The following is a 20,948-nucleotide window of genomic DNA, read 5'->3' as shown; positions in this document are numbered from 1 at the left end:
GTGTCATATTTTAGATTCCACGTATAAGTGATATCATATGATATTTGTTTTTCTCTTTCTGACTTACTTCCCTTAGTATTATAATCTCTAGGTCCATCTATGTAGCTGCAAATGGCATTATTTCATTCTTTTTTATGGTTGAATAATATTCCATTATATATATATCACATCCTCTTTATCCATTCATCTGTCGATGGACATTTAGGTTGTTTCCATGTCTTGGCTATTGTAAATAGTGCTGCTATGGACATAGGGGTGCATGTATGTTTTCAGATTATAGTTTTGTCCAGATATATGCCCAAGAGTGGGATTGCTGGATCATATGGCAACTTTATTTTTAGTTGTTTCTGGGTTTTTTTTGTTTGTTTTGGCCATGCCACGTGGCATGTGGGATCTTAGTTCCCCAACCAGGGATCGAACCCGTATCCCTGCCATGGAAGCATGGAGACTTAACCAAGTACCTATTTTTAGTTTTTTGGGTAACCTCCAACTGTTCTCCATAGTGGCTGCACCAATTTACATTCTCACCAACAGTAAATGAGGATTTCCTTTTCTCCACACCCTCTCCAGCCTTTGTTATTTGTAGACTTTTTGATGATGGTCATTCTGACCAGTGTGAGGTGGTACCTCATTGTAGTTTTGATTTGTATTTCTCTAATAATTAGTGATGTTGAGCATCTTTTCATGTGCCTATTGCCCATCTGTATGCCTTCTTTGAAGAAATGTCTATTTAAGTCTTCTGCTCATTTTTTGATTGGATTGTATGTTTTTTTGTTATTGAGTTGTATGAGGTGTTTGAATATTTTGGAAATTAAGCCCTTGTTGGTTGCATCATTTGCAAATATTTTCTCCTAGTCTGTATGTTATCTTTTTGTTTTGTATATGGTTTCCTGTGCTGTGTAAAATATTTGTGAAGTTTTATAGTACATCTTGAAATCAGGTAGTTAGTTCTCCAACTTTATTTTTCTCTTCAAAATTATTTTGACTCTTCTAGGAACTTTGCATTTTCATACAAATTGTAGAATCAGGTTGTCAATTTCTAACAAAAAGTATCCTCTAGGCATTTGAATGTGATTCTGTTGAATCCATTAATCAATTTGAGAAGATTAACATCTTAGTGGTATTGAGTTTTCCAATCCATGAGCCTATTATATCTCTCCATTTATTTCTAAATTTTATTGGCAATATTTGTGGTTTTAAATGTATAGGTTGTGCACACATTTTGTTAAGTTTATCAGTAAGTAATTTGTGTTATTAGTAAGTAACTTCTTTTCTAATGTCTGTGCCTTTTATTTCTTTTTCTTAACTATTTCACTTGTTAGGATAACAAATACAACATTGAATACAAGCAGTGAGAGAGCGCATCCTTGCTGTGTTGTTGATCTGATGGGGGAAAGTATTCAGACTAATAATTAAATATGAGGTTAGTTGTAATTTTTGCATAGATGACCTGTTGAGGTTAAAGAAGCCCCATTTTATTATTATTTTTTACTTTTTATCATGTATGGATATTGAGTTCCTCAAATGTTTTTTCTACATCTATTGAGATGATTATATGTTTTCTCCTGAATTCTGCTAACATAGTGAATTAAATTGATTGACCTTTGAATGTTAAACCAACCTTGTATTTCTGGGCTAAACTTTACTTCCTCAAGCTATATTATATATTGCTGAATTCTACCTGCTAATATTTTGTTAAGAAGTGTTTTATCCATGTTTATGAGAGATATTCTATAGTTTTATTTTCTTCTGATACCCAGTTTTGGTATCAGGGTAATGCTGATGTCATAAAATGAATTGTAAAGTATTTCTACTTCCTCTATTTTCTGAAAGAGTTTGTGTAAGGTTAGCCTTGGTTCTTCCTTAATAGCTTGATGAAGTCAAAGCAGTGAGGTCATTTGTGCCAGGAGTTTCCTTTGCACAAATTTTTTTAAAATTTCTTTTGGCTTTGTTGAGTCTTAGTTGCAGCGCACGGGATCTTTCGTTGCGGTGCACAGGCTTCTCTCTAGTTGTGGTGCACGGGCTTCTCTCTCTAGTTGTGGCCTGCAGGCTCCAGAGCGTGTGGGCTCTGTAGTTGCGGCACACGGGCTCTCTAATTGTGTGGCGCATGGGCTTAGTTGCCCCACAGCATGTGGGATCTTAGATCCCTGACTGGGGATCGAACCAGCATCCCCTGCATTGCAAGATGGATTCTTAACTACTGGACCACCAGGGAAGTCCCTGAATAAGTGTTTTAAACTAAGATTTCAATTTCTTTAATAGCTAAAAGGCTATTCAACTCATCAAATTTTTATTTCTTCTTGATTCAATTTTGTTAATTTATTTATCTGTTTTCTTCAAGAAGAAATGTGTCCTTTTCTTTCAGGTTGTTGAATTTATTGAGATAAATTTGTTCATAATTTTTCTGTTATCCTTTAAAAATCTGTAATGATTAATTTTTGTATTTGCTATTTCTTGATCAACATAGCTAAAAGATTTATAAATATTTTTAACCTTTTCAAGAACCAGCTTTTGGTATCCTCTAACAAAGATATTCTCCTAATCACAATGCCATTATCTCACCCAGGAAATTTAACATTGATATGTTAATCTTGTCCATTATACAGTCCACATTAAAATTTCCCTAGTTGTCCAAAAATGTCCTTTAAAGTTGTCTTTTATTCAATCAAGGATCCAAGATAAGGCCATGCATTATTGCTGCATGTGTCATCTCTTTAATCACTTTTAATCTGTAACAGTCCTGTCTGCTTTTTTCTTTGATAACATTGATATTTTTAAAGGGTCTAGCCAATTGTCTCACAGAATATCTCACAATCTGTTTTTGTCTGATTGCTTTCAAAATTAGACTCAGGCTAAACATTCTTGGCAAGAAATTTCATGAGTAAAATTGTGTTCTTCCCACTGTATCATATCAGGAGGTACTTAATGTCAATTCATTCCATTACACTCATGCTAAGTTTGATCACTTGATTAAAGTGATGTCCAAAATGTCTCTCCATTGTAATAATACGTTTTCCCCTTTAGGATTAATAAGTAATCTTAAGGGTGATACTCTGAGTTCATGTAAATGATGCTGAAAAGTCGGCCTCTGTGCACCGGTGCCGAATCGAACCCTGGAGACAGAGTTTTTGGTGAAGTAGAGAAGAATAGCTTTATTGCTTTGCTAGGCAAAGGGTGACACAGCAGACTCCTGCCCTGAAAAACTGTGTGTCCCACACCCAGGAGGATTTGATGAGGAGTTTTATAGCAATGGTTCAAGGGTAGGGTTGCTGATAAGGATTAGGGTGTGTGCAGGGCCTGCACTCCTTTAATCTGGTCTCAGGTAGTCTCCTGATGAGCTTCACTGGTTCCTTTAATCTGACCTCACATGGTCTTCTCTGGAATGAAGAATGCTAGCATCTTCCATTTGTTGGGGGTTTTAGTTCTGTAAAGAGCTCAAAGATATTGTTATAGGTATCCCTTGAGGTGGAACCAGGACCCTGCCCCAAGTCTGTACCATTATTTCTTGACTACTCCTCCCTTGTCTCTGCATCCCCTCCCTTCCCTGATTAGCAACCGTTCGAATATGCCCTTTGGAACTCAAGGAAGGTCATGAAGGCTGGAGTCTATTCCCTATAAGAAACAAGGGACATGGAGGGTCTTCCGTGCCCAGGAGCCTCACAGGGTCCTGCTCGGTTTCATAAATATCTTGTTACCCTGCCAACTTTCATACAATGGTTTCTAAGTAAGTACTATTACACTGGTGGTTACAAAATAGCATTTCTTAATTCTCTCCTTCATTCTACTTTCCTTTTTCATTCAACACATATTTACTGGGTGTCTACCATGTGCTAGGCACCATGGTAGGAACTGGGGATAGTGAGGTGACAAAAAGAAACACATTTCCCCATTCTCATGGAGAGAAATAAATAAGGAAATGGCCTCTTCTTAGCACTCCAAGAAGGAGCTAACTAAAGAACATGTCCTACTTGGACTCATCATCATCTTTATATCAAGTAAAGGGCAGTAGACACATGTCTGGGTTTTGGTGTATTTTGTTGTTTGATTTTTGTTTTGCCTCCCTCTTTCTCTTTTTTAAAAAGATTTTATATATAATTCATATATCATAAAATTCACCCTTTTAATAAAGTGAACAATTCAGTGATTTTGGCATATTTGCAAGTTGTGTAGCAATCACCACTATTTAGTTCAAGAACATTTTTATCACTCCTAAAAGGAACTTTGTACCCTGTGATAGTCATTCCCTATTTCCCCCTCCAATAGCCCCTGACAAGAATTAGTCTACTTTCTGTGTATATAGCCTATTCTGGACATTTTATATGAATGGAATCATACAATACGTAGTCTTTTATGTCTGGGTCCTTTCACTTAGCATAATGTTTTCAAGGTTCATCAATGTTGTACCATATATCAGCACTTCATTCCTTTTTATGTCTGAAAATATTCCATTTTATGAATATATCATATTTTGTTTATCCATTCATCACTCTAAATAAGTTTATACCACTCTTTCCAACTTTTAAATGGCTGCATAATTCTCTATTGTGTAAATGTGCTACAGTTTATTCTAACTAGTCTCTTGTGGATGAACATTTAGGATAGTAACAATATTTTGCTATTACAAATAATGTTTGTTTGTAATGCTGTTACAAACACTTACACATAATGAAATACTTTACATATATTCTTCCTATTTTGAAGGTGTAGTTTCAGGTTAAATTCCTACAATTAAGATTCTAGGGTTAAAACCCAAACGCATATGTACTTTTGTTACGTGTTGCCAAATTCACTTCATAGAATTTGTACCATTATTTTTTTCCCACCAGCAATGAATAGAGTGCCTGTTTCCCCATAGCCTCACCAACAGAATGCACTGTACATTTTTTACCAAATTAAAATTTTTTCTACCAAAGTTATCAGTGAGAATTATACTTTTACTTTGCATTTATCTAATTTTGAATGAAGTTGAATATTTTTTCAGATGTTTAAAGACCATCCTAGTCTCTCCAGCCTTATGTGACTGGCCCAGATGAGAAGAACCCTGTAGTCAATCCACAGAACCATGTTCAATAATAAATCTAATTGTTTTAAGCCACTAAGTTTTTGGGTGGTTGGTTAACTAGCAAAAGCTAACTCATATAATCCTATTAGCCTATTAGTCACAAATCTTATGAGAGCCTAAATACAAGGGGCTGGAAAGTACAGTCTGCCTCTTGTGAGAAGAATAACAAATTTACCTGGCAAAGGATATAGATACAGGGAGCAGTGAATAATTGGTCTTATAACTCAACCTACCACAGTATTTTTCTTTGCTCCTATCTTTACCAAGTTTAACATTTAAAAATTTTCCTTCTTTTATTATGTTCTGGAATAATTTAAGTAAGCTTGTCATTATTTGTGTTTGAGAGGTTGGAAGAATTTGCCTGTCAGACATATGACTTGATACTTTTTTGAGAGATACTTCTTTGGTAATTTTCTCTGTTTTTTTCTATGGAAATTGGCTTGTTTAAGCTTTTTGTCTACATTGAGGTCAATGTGAGTAAATTTTATTTTACTAGCAATTATGTGTTTTTAACTACACTCAAATATGTTTGCATAGAATTGTGCAAAATAGTTTTTCATTTTTTGTTTTGATACTCTCTATATCAATGTTTATTTCCCATTTGTCATTTCTTACTTTGTGTATTTGTGCTTTCTCCCACATGATTAGGTTAAGCTAGTGGTTTTTCTATTTTATTGACTTTCTCCAAAGAAACAGAAATTTTAATTTATTTATTATATAGTTTCTCTGTATTCTACCTCAGTAATATTTGCTTTCACATTTATTATGTCCTCCCTCTGATTTCATTTGATTTATTTTCTTTTTCTAGGTACTTGAGTTGAAAAATTAATTCATGTAAATATATTCATTTTTATTGATGTAAGTGTTTAAGGATGTTTTCCTCTGACCACTACTTTAATTATGTGACTGAGATTCTGACATCTAGACATTATTGTTATTTTTTGAGAAATTCTGAGATTTTCATTTGTATTTTCCTTTTCAGCCAAGAGTTGTTTGCTAGAGAGTTATAATATATGTAGTTGGAAGAAGTTTTCTGAGAAAATATGTTACTATTGATTTTTAGTTTTCTTAAATTGGAATAAGAGAATCTTATTTGTAATATATCTATTTTATAGTATTTGTTGAGGGTTTTTTTTTTTTTTGCTCACTATGTGACTAATTTTCATAAATGTTTCATGTTCACTTGAGAAGCAGGTATATCTTCTATTATCAGAGTGTAAAGTTTGATATATGCATTAGGGCTACCATATTTTTTAGGTTGTTTAGGACTTTTTAATTTTTACATCTTTATTAAAATTGACATGTGTTTGATTAAGAATCATATGTTAGTGCATTTTTGTCTATTTCTCCTTGCACCTTGTATAGGTACTTATTTGTGATGGTAAGTTCTTTTTTTTCTTTTTTTTTACTATGAAAATATTTATTTGTGATAATTGTATGTCAGTAAGACCAGCACAGACATGGCCTCTACAACGCTGGAAGGGGTTTTACATTTAAAACGCTCTCACACACACACAGTAGGTGGGGCTGGTAGAGCACGGGGCTAGTGAAACCACTGCCAGAACTGCAGACACCCACCCCCCCCTTGCAGCTGGCGGTAAGTTATTTATGAAGTTGCTGTCTTATTTGGTTCATATAATTCATAACTTTTATAACTTCATTGTGCATTGTAGTCTTTAGTCATTATTAAAGTTTCCTTCTTTGTCTCATTTAATAATTTTTGGCATGAATTCTAATTTGTCTGATGTTAGGATCATAAACTTTCTTATTATTTGTATTTTCCTGGTGTATATTTGCCCATCCCTTTATGTTTAGGCTTTCTGGTTCACTTAATTTTAGGTATGTATCTTAAATAAAGCATAGATTGACTTTTGTCCTGAAATCAGAAAATTTTTTTCTTTTAATAGGTGAATCAAGCCCATTTACATTTGTTCATATGACCTACGTATTTGATCTCAACTTAAATAATACAAAGTATATCTTCTGGCCATAGTGGGAATAGCCCATGGATCAAAGAGAAAGTCACAGGGGAAATTAGGAACATTTTTAATTGACTGAAAATGAAAACAGAGCATATCAGAATTTCTTGGATGCAGGGTAATTTGAGAAACAACTGTTTCTTTTAGAAAATAAGAAATATCTCAAATCAATAATCTAAGCTTCCACTTTAAGAAAACAAGAGCAAATAATGCAAATGATGTGACAAACAAGGGGTTAATATCCAAAATATACAAATAGCTCATATAACTCAATATCAAGAAAACAAACAACCCAATCAAAAAATGGGCAGAAGACCTGAATAGACATTTTTGGAAAGAAGACATACAGATGGCTAGCAGGCACATGAAAAGATGCTTAACATTGCTAATTATTAGAGAAATGCAAATCAAAACTATAGTGAGGTGTCACATCACACTGGTCAGAATGTCTATCATCAATAAGTCTACAAATAACAAATGTTGGAGAGGATGTGGAGAAAAGGGAATGCTTGTATACTGTTGGTAGAAATGTCAGTTGGTGCAACCACTATGGAAAACAGTATGGAGGTTCCTTAAAAAACTAAAAATAGAACTACCATATGACCCAGCAATTCCACTCCTGGGTATATATCAGGAAAAAATAAAAATGCAAATTTGAAAAGATACATACACCCCTATGTTCATAGCAGCACTATTTACAATACCCAAGACATGGAAGCAACCCAAGTGCTCATCAACAGATGATTGGATTAAGAAGATTCAGTATATATATAAAATGGAATATTACTCAGCCATAAAAAAGAATTAAATACTGCCATTTGCAGCAATGTGGGTGGACCTAGAGAATATTATGTTTAGTGAAGTAAATTAGACAAAGACAAATACTGTATGATATCACTTATATGTGGAATCTAAAAAAATAATACAAATGAATGTATATGCAAAACAGAAAGAGACTCACAGATATAGAAAACAAACTTCTGGTTACCAAAATGGGAGCGAGAACAGGGAAGGGACAGATTAGGAGTATGGGACTAACAGATACAAACTACTATACATGAAATAGGTAAGCAACAAGGCTATACTGTATAGCGCAGGGAATTATACCCATTATCTTAATATAACCTATCATGTAGTATAATCTGTAAAAATACTGAATCACTGTGCTGTCACCTGAAACTAACACAATACTGTAAGTCAACTAAACTTCAAATAAAAAAAGAAAATAAGAGCAAATTAAACTGAAAGCAAGCAAAAAGAAGAAAATAATAAAGGTAAGAGCAGAAATCTGAAACCGAAAGCAGAAAAACAATAAAGAAAATCAATGAAGTCAAAAGCTGGTTCTTTGAAAAGTTCAGTACGATGATATCTTCAATTGATCAAAATAAATGAATGAAAGAGAGAGAAGATATTAATTGCCAACATTAGGGATGTAAGAGGATGTAACTGCCTATACTACAGACATAAAAAATAAGGCAATATTATGACCAACGTATTTTCAACAAATTTAACAACAAAAATAAAATGGACAAATTCCTTGAAAAACACAAAGTAACAAAGCTTACTAAATAACAGATTACCTGAATAGCCCTGTATCTATTTTAAATTTTGAATTTGTAGATAAAAACTTTGTCATGAAGAGGACTCCAGGCCCAGAGGGCTTCCTCAGTGAATTCTACCAGATATTTAAGGAAGTTATAATACCAATTCTATATAAATTCTTTCATAATATAGAATAAGAGGGAGCGCTTCCCAACTCATTTTATGAGGTCAGCATTACCGTAGTACCAAAACCAGAGAAAGATATGTCTTATCTCTTCAGGCTGCTATAACAAAATACCATAAACTGGGTGGTTTATTAACAACAGAAATTTGTTGTTGTTGTTGTTGGTTTTTGTTTGTCTTTTGGCTGTGTGGCGCTGCTTGTGGGATCTTAGTTCCCTGACCAGGGATTGAACCTGGCTCAGGAGTGAAAGTCCCCTAACCACTGGACCGCTGGGGAATTCCCAACAACAGAAACTTCTCAGAGTTCTGGAGGCTGGGAAGTCCAAGACCATGGTTCTAGCAGATTCAATGTCTGGTGAAGGCCTGCTTTCTAGTTCATAGGTGAAAGAGACTAGGGAGCTCTGGGGATGTCTCTTTTAAAAGAACACTAATCCTGTTCATGAGGGGTCTACTCTCATGATCTAAACACTTCCCATAGGCTCCATCTCCTACTACCATCACATTGAGCATCAGGTTTCAACATATGAATTTATGGAAGTGGGGGACACAAATATTCTATCTATTTCAAGATGTCAAGAGGAAACAAAGCTATAAGCCAATAACATTCATGAACAGAAACATAAAAATATTTAACAAAATATTTGTAAATCAAAACCAGCAATATGTAAGAAGTAAAATACGTCAAGACCAAATGAGATTTCTCCTAGGAATGCAAGGTTGATTCAATATTTGAAAATCAGTGTAATTCACATTTTAAACAGGCTAAAAAAACCACAATCATCTCAATAAAAGCAGGAAAAATTTGACAAATTCCACATTCATTTATGATTTTTTTAAACTGAAAGCAAACTAAGAATAGAAGGAAACTTCCTTAAACTGATAAAAAAGCATCTGTGAAAAATCTAGAGCTAGCATCATAGTGAAAGACTGAGTGCTTTCCCTCTAAGATCAGGAATAAAGCCAGAATGTGCACTCTTTCCACTCCTATTTAACATTGCTTTGGAGGTCATAGCCTTGCAGCAAGGCAAGAAAAAGAAATAAAAGGCATACAGATTGGACAGGAAAAAAAAATTAACCTGTCTTTATTTACAGACACTTGATTATCTATGTTGAAAATTAAAAAGTATCTACAAAAAAAAAGAAACTAGAATAATTAGTGAGTTTAGCAAGATTACAGGATATAATGTTAGTATACAAAAGTCATATTTCTATATGCTAGCAATGAAAAACTGCAAATTGAAATGTAAATAGCATAAAAAATGTGAAATACTTAGGAGCAAGTCTGGTAAAATGTATAAAAACTGTATACTAAAAGTGGCAAAATATTACTGAAAGAAATGTTTAAACTTAAATAAGTAGTGAGATATTCATGGTCAAAAGACTCAAAATTGTTGAGATATCAATTTTCCCCAAATTGATTTATAGATTCAATATAATCCTAATCATTTTTTGAGAATTTGACATGTTAAATCTAAAATTTGAAAATGTATATAGAAATCAAAGGACCTGGAATATCAAAATTAACTTTGAAAAAGAACACTTGCAGAACTCACACTACTTGATTTTGAGACTTATTATAAAGCTATAATAATCAAGACTATAATATTTGTATAATGATAGACATATAGATCAATGGTACAGAATAGAAAGTCAGAATTAGACCTACATATAGATGGTCAATTGATTTTTCCACAAAGACGTCAAGATAATTCAGTGGTTATGGATAGTATTTTCAACAAATGATCCTGGAATAACTGGATATACATATGCAGTTTGTATATGTATATCCAGTCTTAAAAAGTTTTTTTAAGAAAAAACTTTAACCCTTTCCTCATACCATATACAACAACTTACTTAAAATAGATCACAGATCTAAATGTAAATTCTGAAACTATGAAACTTCTAAGAGAAAAACTTTATTTCCCTGGTTTAGGCAAAGATTTCTTGGATCGCACAAAGCATGAACCAGAAAAGAAAAAAATTGATAAATTGTGCTACATTAAATTAAAAACTTCTCTTCAAAAGACATGGTTAAATGAACTTCTCTTCAAAAGACATGGTTAAATGAAAAGACAGGCCACAGATTAGCAGACAATATTTACAAAGCACATATCTGATAAAAGACTTGTATCCAGAATATACAAAGGACTCTCAAAACTCAATAATAAGAAAGTAAAAACAAAAAAACAAACAATAAAAACGGGCAAAATATTTTGACATTTACTTTGAGTTTTCCTTCAGTGTATTACCCTTTGGGGCTTCTAGCTTTATAATGGGGGCTTCTGTCAGTCTTTCCACCTCACAATTGCCCTAAGCATTGTCTTTTATCTTCTCCTTGAGTCTCCTTAAAACTAAAACTTGAGGTTACCAGCTGTTACTGGTTGAATTTTGCCCCCCTAAAAGATGTCGAAGTCCTAACCTCCAGTACCTGTGAATGTGTTCTGGTTTGGAAATAGAGTCTTATCAGATGATCAGGTTAAGATGAGATTATTAGGGTGGGCCCTAATTCATTATGGCTGGTATTCTTATAAAAAGGGGAAATTTGGACACAGAGGCAGACACACAAAGAGGGAAGACAATGCAAAAACACAGGGAGAACAGCATCTACTATCCAAGTTATGCCTCAGACTACAAGAAGTTAGGAGAAAGGAATGGAATAGATTTTCCCTCAGCCCTCAGAATAAACTAACCTGATTTCAGACTTCTAGGCTTTAAAGTGTGAGACAATAAATTTCTGTTGTTTAAGCTTCTCAGTTTTTGATACTCTGTTATAGCAGCCCCAGCAAAGTAACACCCTAGAGATCAGTGGATGCCCCCCAGAGCACCTGGCATCAGGACTCACTTTCCCTCATTTTTGGTCTCTGTAAATTTCCCATACCTTCTTACCAGTGCAACTCTGAATTCCAAAATATGTTTAAAAAAATTTTTATCCATCAGTTTATCTGTTTTGTTTTGGTAAGATTTTAAAGGAAATCTAGTCTTCATTTTGTTGGAAATGAAAGTCTACTTGACTCTTCTAGAGTTAGCTTTCTGAAAATGGAGTTTGGTTTCTCAAAGGTACTTATTACTTTCCAAATCTAATTTATTATTTATTTTGTACCTTCATTATGCCTAATATCCTATTATACTCCATATAAGGTATATTGTTTCTCTCACTAGTTCCTTGAGGGCTGAGATGATGTCTTACCTTCATATACTCAGCATATGGAAAAATACCTCACATATAATGGGTTTTTAATAAGTGTGGTTATTAAACTGAATGTACTTGTATATTGGTCACATGCATAGGTGCTTGGAGTGATGACTTTAAGTCTAAATTCAAAGTTTTTATTCTTAATCCACAAATGTCTGTGTTACTCAAGGTTATGTTCACCTAAGAGGGATTTTCTTTTCTTTCTTATTAATATAACTAAATCTAAATCTAGGAAACCTGTTGTTTTATAGCCTTCCAAGTTTTCTATGTTAAAGTATAATGACTTATTAATAAATATTATTCCTAATTATTACAACCATGTGAAGTAATTATTATTATACCCATTTTACAAATGAGGAAATGAGGATTAGAAAGGTTAAGTGCCTGTTCCAAGGTGAGGTACATAGTAAGTACCAGAGTTAGAAATAGAGTTTATTTGGCCCTGAAGCCATTCACTCACTATCCTCTACTACTTATTATGGATTCCATTATGTAATGATTATGAAACTCCTAGGTATTTTTCTATTCCCATTTGAGTCAGAATATCATAGTCACTTATTCAAAAATAATGAAAGATACCTTTCAAAATACCTATGTATGTATGTTTTTTATATTTTCTGTCCATGCAGTCACTTTCCATTGTTCACCTGCTATATTTGTTGGATAAACACCTTCAGAGAGTACATGCTAGAAGAAGTCAATTATTTTGAGGTGGCTTTTCCTTTTACTTCTCAATAAAGGAAATTTTCCACTATAGGATATTCAAATCAATATCATAAGTCTAATAAGATGTTTGGTAATAAGTTTGCTCTTTTGGTGCAATCTATATCACATACTACCATGTACTTGCTTATACCTTGCTTGCTTTCCACTTGTTATATGTATGCCACATGTGAACTTTATCTACCCAAATAGTTTTTAAGTTCCTTGGGGTCAAGAATGGATTTTCTGTTACTTTAGAGTCCCCATAATAATAGTTCCCATTTATTAAAGGCTTGCTGAGTGCAAGGAAATTTACACATACTTCATTTATTTTTTACAACAACATGACAAATTAGGTATTATTACCCCCATTTTGCAGATGTGGAAAGCTTTGGATATAATTAGCCCCCAAATTGTAAACCTATTAAGCAACTATAATGATGGGTCCTTAATATGTGATTATTGAGTTGACTGATCTGTGGTAATTTCTCTGAAAGATCTTTCCATCTGGCTATAATGAAGTAATAAAAGAAATGAGTTTGTATCCTTATGCTATAAATTACCAGCCTGTGACATGGACAATTTACTCAACATCATTAAATCTGAGTTTCGTATTTGTAAAAATGGGAGAATAAAGCCCAATGCCTGAGGGGGTTATGAATATTAAGTTAGGTAATATAGAGACTAACTAATAGATATTGATTTATTAACTTGCTTGATTTTGTGTTTCTTTTCTCTCTCCTCTTACTGAAATGTAAGTTGAATTAATATATGTATAAATTAAGAAGTACAATTACTTCTTAGTACAAAAGAAGAGACAATTACTAAAGTATCTCCTATTTTCTTTGTGTACACATGATTTAACAGTCTACTAGATGATGACAAAATTCAATATATTTAGTACTTTTTATATGCTGACATGTTCACACCTATATTAAAATACCTTCGGAGAATCCTCTCAGATCAATTACTATCACACTTCCTAAACTCTTCCTACAGCAAGAGACTCACTTGCTTTTCAGCATGTTCATATCCCTTTCCTAAATATTTAGGATTTTATTTCCAACAATATTGAATAAGAAACCAGTAATCTTTTAATCTAATGGAAAAGGATTTAAATATTTTTTCCTATCACTCCTTTTCCCCAAAGTAATGGAAGATTTTCGTGTGAGACAATTCTTCTGTTGGTTGATTTAATATCATTGTTGTTCTTTAACTTGAATCTTACATCTGAATTTTGTGTTTTGATCTGATTTCTCTTTAGTCTGTCCTACTGCTAAGTAAGGAGAAACCTCACAATGTCTATACAGAGTTCTGTTGTTTAAATCCTATATATTTAAACTCAAAATGATGATATAAAATATTACTTTACTGTAGAAATGTTAAATAAATCTTATGTTGATTCTAAATATAATCATATTTAGTTCATAGAAGACAAAATGTGCTGCTGAAAATTCCCAGATCTTTATCTTGATAATTCAAGACAGACATTTTCCTTAGAAAGCACTGATCTTTACAATTCTTTTATATTGCTAAGCCTCAAACTTTATTTGCTGATTTTAGGGTATGGTGCATGATCTTTCAATAGGTACTTTGGATTACTTTTTTGAGAAAAATTTAAAAATTAGAATATTAATAAATTAGTATGTGTTGTATATTTTACAGATATTAGTCATATGTTTGAAGAACTGTGCATTTTAAATATTTAAAACATAATAAAAAAGCCTTTTTAAAGAAATGAAAGCAATCATTTATCTTCAGCTGATGTTATTATGTACAGTTCTCTTTTATATTGCTACATTAATATTTCCCCATGACATTTGTGATGTCCCTCTGGATGCAAAAATATATATATTCCTTCTTTTAACTGTCTTTATATAAAGTTATTTGCTTTTCCATTAGGTACATGGTGTATTTAAACAACTGTAGGCAATTTATACTACCTCAGAGCCATTTTGACTACTCTTAAGCAAATTAGCCAGCATTCAGACAGTTCGGTACTCTCTCCCTAGTGGCCCTACTCGGGCTGCACATTAAACAGCCCCTCAGTCTAGTCCAGATGTCCAGCTGTATCCACTCACCCTTTCAGAATGGTGTTGAACTTGCTACTTTTGGACAGAATATATATTTTTGTATTTAAGTAAAACATATATGTAATTTAAAAATATGACCATAAATAATAAGTGGTTATTTTCTAGCTGTGTTTTTAAAGCATTATCCAAGTGAAAAAGTAGCACACTTCACTGGAAACTGTAAAATTATCCATACCAAGCACATTAATTTGTTTATATTTCCTATGGTGGTATAATGGGAAAAAAAAATTTTTTTTGGTCTTGTTTGCCCTGCTTTTGAATTATTGGGCAAATATCTTTTACTGGTCTTGTTTTGTCCTTGCTTTTGGATTATTTAGCAAACTGCCCATCATGTAATTGATATTAAATTAACCCACAGGCATGGCTATCTAAAACTTGAAATGTCCGTTCTTCCTCTTAGCACTATCACAGTTCTGTTTCTAATATTTCAAATTTGATTACATTAATTGTGGATGTTAAGTGGTTTCATGTATATTTGCCTCATGATAAAAATTTGAAACAATACCTAGGTGGAACTAGGACCTGCATCAATGTTTTCAGTTCTAAGATTTTAATTTCTATCCCTCCCTGGATCTTACCTATATCTAAAAAATTATCAGCCTATATTTCTGTAGCAGATCATAATTTAACATCTTAAAAATAGCAATATGAAGTGAACTGGTAGTATTTCTTCAAAATATCTATTTATTCAGTACTGAACGTTAGTAAGAAATATCTAAATATACATATATATACATAAAATACTCATATAGAGCAGGACCACAAAGTATTATTTGGATTACCTGCATAACCAACTATATGCTTACAGATAAACATAGAGAACTTTGGTCTATGTGCCAAGTGCAAAATTTAATTATAAAATAATAATCACTACAATTAGAGTATATAATTTACCAGTAGGAGTAATTTATTTTTAAAAAAACATTGCTTTGGATTTGATATCATAGTCCTCTCTTCATATTTTCCTAAAAGTATCAACATTTTAACTTTTTATTACTTAAAACAATTAGCCTTATCTTACTATGGCAAATTAAAATATATTAAATTATTTTGCAAAGAAAGACCAGAAATTAAATTTAATATTTTCTAGATCTTGATTCTAAACTGTTAATCTTAGCATATGTTATATCAAAATATTAAATGTGTTTTAAGATTCTGACAATTAATATTCAAAACATAAATACACACTTGCTACAACCTAATGTCCACACTTCCTTCACTTTATTTTAAATAAAATACAGACAATGCTTTTTCACTTACAGGCCTATGATACATTTTAATTAATGGGAATAATTACTTTTTAGCATCACAAAACATGGTTTTTAAAGTTGAAGTAATGTTTGTGAATGGAGAAGTAGATGGCTGAGGCAGCAGGAATAAAGGAGGATTGGAAACCTTTTTCTACATGCTATTTTTGTTCATCACCTATAATGTAGAGGCAAAAAAGTAAAAGAAGTAGAAAAAAAAGAAAGAAAGATGGGAACAGCCAAAAATATAGGTGATAGTGTAGTGGTTTTTTTTTTTTTTTTTTTTTTTTTTTTTAGCTAATGTGTTTTAATTATATTTTACTTAATACTGAAAAAAGATATTCTGGACTTCAATTCCTTTTATATATGATGAGTGTTATGTTTCACAGTTAAAAATCATACCACAATACACACTATTGCTTATTTGAATACTGAGGTAGGGAATATTGTACTATTAATCATCATCAAATGCTGCTTAACTTAATAATTTGATCCCACTTTTTCTTCTGATACATAAGGCTTTAAAAATTTCATCTTGAATCATCAACTATAATAACTGATTTGCAAATTAATTATTCTAGGCCTTTCAAATGTTAACGTTCATTCACATCTGTTCTGAACTTGGACAAAAGAAGAAATGAATGTTTCCTTTTAAATGGCGTGTATAAGTCTGGTCTCAAGTTCTTGAATTAGCAGAATGGGCAGCAGAATGCTGCTTCATCACTGAGGACAGTCACTTCTTAGTAAAAATATCTGAAGGAGAAAATTTTGGAGCAAGAACAATTTGGGCCCAAATGGCTTTTACAATAGATCCAAAATGTAAAAGGAGATACTGTTACATTAGCTATACACAGAATAGCCAAATTATAGAATAATTATTCCTAAAGAACAGTGAGTTATTTTTTACTTTAGGAAGTCATGTTTCCAAGGCATACATTTTAAACTCAGGACAGATTTCTTTACCAGCAAGTTGTGCAAACTGTACACTTAGAAGAAACAAGGGAGTGGACTGTACTTTAATATAATTGTGATAATTTAGTTGCATTTCTAAATTAAAATGTTAACATTAAAAGATGTCAGTTTTGCTTTATATGTGAACCTTCACTATTCTTGTAACTAATCTGAAAAACTAAGGCATATAACTAAAATAAAATTAGTCAGCATGATACTGCTTTATATGGTCAAGATAAAGTATGAGGTTTTTTTCCAAGTAACTACTGTACTGATGAAATATAAAGAAGAGCAGAAGCTTCCGTCTCCAAACATTTCAATGGAGTTTTTTTTTAGCTTTTCACCTATCAGTTCTAGAAACTGTCCCATTATTTTAATGTTAAAAGCTAATTGATAGCACTTTAATTATACCAACTGAATGCATTTGAGGTCCTGGTAAATTATTTCTTCTTTCATAGTATAGGTTATCTGTAGGATTTCTTCTTTATGCTCAAAAGAAATGACGGGTGGTTTGGATAAGGATTGGTGGTTTTTTTACTTCCTCCCCAAAAGAGCTGATGTTTTTGGCTGACTGGTTTTTTGGGGGGGAGGGGAGGGAGGAGGGAAGAGAAAAAGGCTGAATGTAGAATTATTGAATAGGCCTACACTAAAATTCTTCCTTGACCAATGGGGACTGGGAGAAAGGAGAGGTGAGGTGGAACACTCTAAGTCTAATAATATCTGTGTAGTTTTAAAAAATGTACAAACTCCTTCATTCCCCCGTCCCCCTCCTCGTATGTGCTGGTACCTCTGGACGGTCCAGAAGCCATTTTAGAACTCAGGAAGGAGTTCCACTTGTGCTTTTGCAGGTGCTGTGGTGGCAAGGATAACCTCTGCTCACTTGCCGGGTGTGTTACCATGCTGTTATTTAATGTCTTTCAGGATTAAAGACAGCACAGAAAATTCCAAACCCACATCCTAACACCTGAAGCTCGCACAATGTTTCTATAGCAGATGGCAAAACATTTCACTGGAACCTTGATTTACCAAGTGAATATTCAGATCTGGGGAGTTTTTATTCTTTTCAGGCACTGCTGAAGAGCCATACTCGATTGTCGGATCTATTCCGGGTTCAAAAAACACGACCACTTCTAGGTGTTTTGCGCGTCCCAGCCCCACCCAAAGTTCCGACGGGCCTGCAATTCTGAGTGTTTCAAGCTAAGGGTCTTTCCGAATGAACGTGCATTTTCAGTTCTGGACGTCTAGTAATTTGTGGGGGAAAGGCAACACCATAGGACTTTCCGAGCAGTCGAAGCGGGTGAGAAGCCTGAGAGGCATTTGCCTCCTCGCTGTTGGACGCGAGGCTCGGAGCCCGGCTGTCCTCAGCTGTCACGGGGGGAGGGGGAGTGCTGGCATTGGCTTTGGGCATGGAGTTGCTCCAGCCGCCGCGCCCGGTCCCGCCGCCAGCTCACCTCTGCAGAGAGCTAGGCACTCACCGGCCCGCTTGCCCCTGCTCCCACGTCGCCCTCGGGCCCCAGTCCTCAGGCACAGGTCGCCGGAACCATCCAGTGGGATGGCCGCCGCCTCCTCGGGGACCGCTGCCTGAGGGCCAGGGCCGGGGAACCCTGGCCGCCCCGGCAGCCCGTAGCACCCAGGGTGCCGCGGCGGCTGCAGTGAGGCACCGGGGCCCGCTCCCCCTCCCCGCCCCCGCTCCCGCCTCCTGCCTGCTGCGCCGTGCGCCCGCTTGCCCCAGCCGGCTGGCGCAGCAGCGCACACACTCACTCCGAGGGCGCCTCCAAGGTTACCCGCGGGGTGGGGGCTGGGGCAGGCTCCGGCCACTGGCCTCCTCTGCTGCTTTCCTATCGCCGCGGCCCTTCCGCCGCTCCAGGGCGACCGGGTTCCAAACCCCAAAGTAGAAGAGACTCCAAAGTCCGGGGAGGGAAGTCGAGCTGGGAGCAGACAAGCGTCCGGGCGGGGGGCGGCCTTAGTTGGCTCTGGGTGCCGGGAGAGTCGGGTCAAGCGAGGTCGCGGCAAGAGGGGGCTGTGGCTCCGGCGGGCGCGCTCTGGGCCGCGCTGGCTGGGCCGGGGGCAGCGCGCAGGGGCTGCAGGCAGCACCGAGGCGTCCGAGGCGCCCCGGGCCCGCTGGGGGGCAGAGACAAGCGGGCGGCCAAACCTGCCGAGGAAACTAACTAAATAAAAGGAGACTGTTATTTAAGGCGCGGAAATTTGAAATATTTGGACAGGAAGAGAAAAGAAAAGAAACCTTAGCGAGGGAGGGGAAAAAAAAAAAACACACAACGCGAGCTAACGGTTTTGAAACTCCCCCACCCCCACCCCGGGCTTTTCTGCGCGCCCTGAGGGAGCTTTGGGCTCCAGCTTCCTCACTAGGGAGCCGGGAGCTGCGGTTGGAGTCTGGAGAATTTCGAAGGGACAGAAAGGATGACTTCGCAGACCCTCCATAGAGGGCTTGGGTTGACTGTGCGCAAAGCTTTACCCCGGGTCTCAGGCTGGAAGATTGTCTCCAGCCTCTTATTAGGTCCCTACGTGGATCTGTTTTTTTGGAATTGGAATTGTGGTGTAAAATCAAAGCAGTCTCGAGGGACGAAGAGACGGACTTTCCCCCTCCAACCCTCCCCCCCCCCCCCGGCCTTTTGATGAAGGTAGCTTAGGGTAGTCAGGAAGGCTGCGAGCACGACCCTTTTTCGCTCCAGCACTGTACTCTTCCAGCGCTTCTGGACTATTACTTCTAACCCCCGGCAAAAGCCGAAAGCACCTTTTTGGGAACTGAGATTTCGAAACCAATCCGGGGCCACGGATTCCACAACGTTTGTTTGATCAACGCGATCAAGGACATTTATAATATTACCAATTGAAATGCCTTTCCTGGGACAGAATTATTTTATCCATTTATTAGTCACCCAGCGTGGTGTGTGTGTAGGAGCTCATCACACCATTAGGAGATGCACACTGTTTATCAGAAAACTATTGATTCACTACCGAAATATGGTAAAATGCAGTTGCTTAGTGGCTTGGAGACCAGAACGTGGACTGAGGTCCTGTTGGTGTTTCCCTCCCGCACCCACTCCCGGCCCTACTTTTCCCCAGGTGTAAGCCGGGGGTTCAGCTTACTGGGCAAAGGCTAAGCCTTGAGTTTCCCGACGTGGATGCGGGCGCAGTGAATAACTGAATTTGAGAGCGCATCTCTGCTTACTATCCTCCATTCTTTCTATGGCGTCGTCCCCTGGGGCTCTGGCCATTCCATTAATTAGCACTTGCCTTTCTACTCTGCATCTGAAAAAGTTCAGATCCTTCCCCGTCTCAGCTCGCTGTACACTGGACCCCGTTAGACTCTGCAGTACTGTTTCTTCCATTCTATACATTTCGGTATATTTGTCTTACTGAATATTGTCGAGGTTTTTGAGAGATTGAATAATGGCTTTTCATATTTCCTAGAGGAGACCACACAACTCATTTCTAAAATACTTAGATTAGCTAAGCTATTTCCTGCGAAGAGCCCAAGAAATGTGGCGATGTTCTAATGCCTAGGCAAGTTTCAGGCTGGTGAAGAGGGACAGAGCTGCCTCTCCTCTTTTCGTGCTCCGACCACCTGAGAATAAAGCAACTGCAGAAGTACCTCTCTTTAACTTTAATAAACATCCTATATTTGAAATATCTAAAGAGCAATTTTAATGCTTATACTTGATGGATACTGAAAAGTCCATTAAACTCTACTTTAAATTAAGAAACGTCCATCTTTACAGTTGCAAATTGAAGAAGTGTTTATTTTTCTTAGTAATAGTCTTGTGTTTAGAAAATATTCAGCTTACTCAAGCAGTGTATTTTGTGTGTTGATTCTAGTTTTTAAATGCAAATTACACCTTTTTCCTTCAAAATCATCTCAATTTCTACTTTTTTCTAAACTTTAAAATAAACGTTTTACATTTAATTTCATGTTGCTATCAAAAATAGATTTACTCAGTAACTTGTGGTTTGAGGTGGCAGAAGTTGAAGTCTTGT

General features: G+C 35.7%; 1 long non-coding RNA gene across 1 annotated transcript in view; it reads right to left on the bottom strand.

Annotated features, from left to right (window-relative positions):
- LOC137218719 (uncharacterized) overlaps positions 1–19,182 on the bottom strand; it is a 35,357-nt gene extending 16,175 nt beyond the window's left edge. Inside the window, exon 1 of the long non-coding RNA XR_010940833.1 lies at positions 18,714–19,182. This is a non-coding gene — a long non-coding RNA (uncharacterized lncRNA). The remainder of the gene's footprint in view (positions 1–18,713) is intronic.
- Positions 19,183–20,948: the final 1,766 nt, after the last annotated feature.

The sequence above is a fragment of the Pseudorca crassidens genome, chromosome 2 (assembly GCF_039906515.1).
Source record: "Pseudorca crassidens isolate mPseCra1 chromosome 2, mPseCra1.hap1, whole genome shotgun sequence".
In the NCBI taxonomy this organism is placed as follows: Eukaryota; Metazoa; Chordata; class Mammalia; order Artiodactyla; family Delphinidae; genus Pseudorca; species Pseudorca crassidens.
This window is presented reverse-complemented; position numbering and strand designations above follow the sequence as displayed.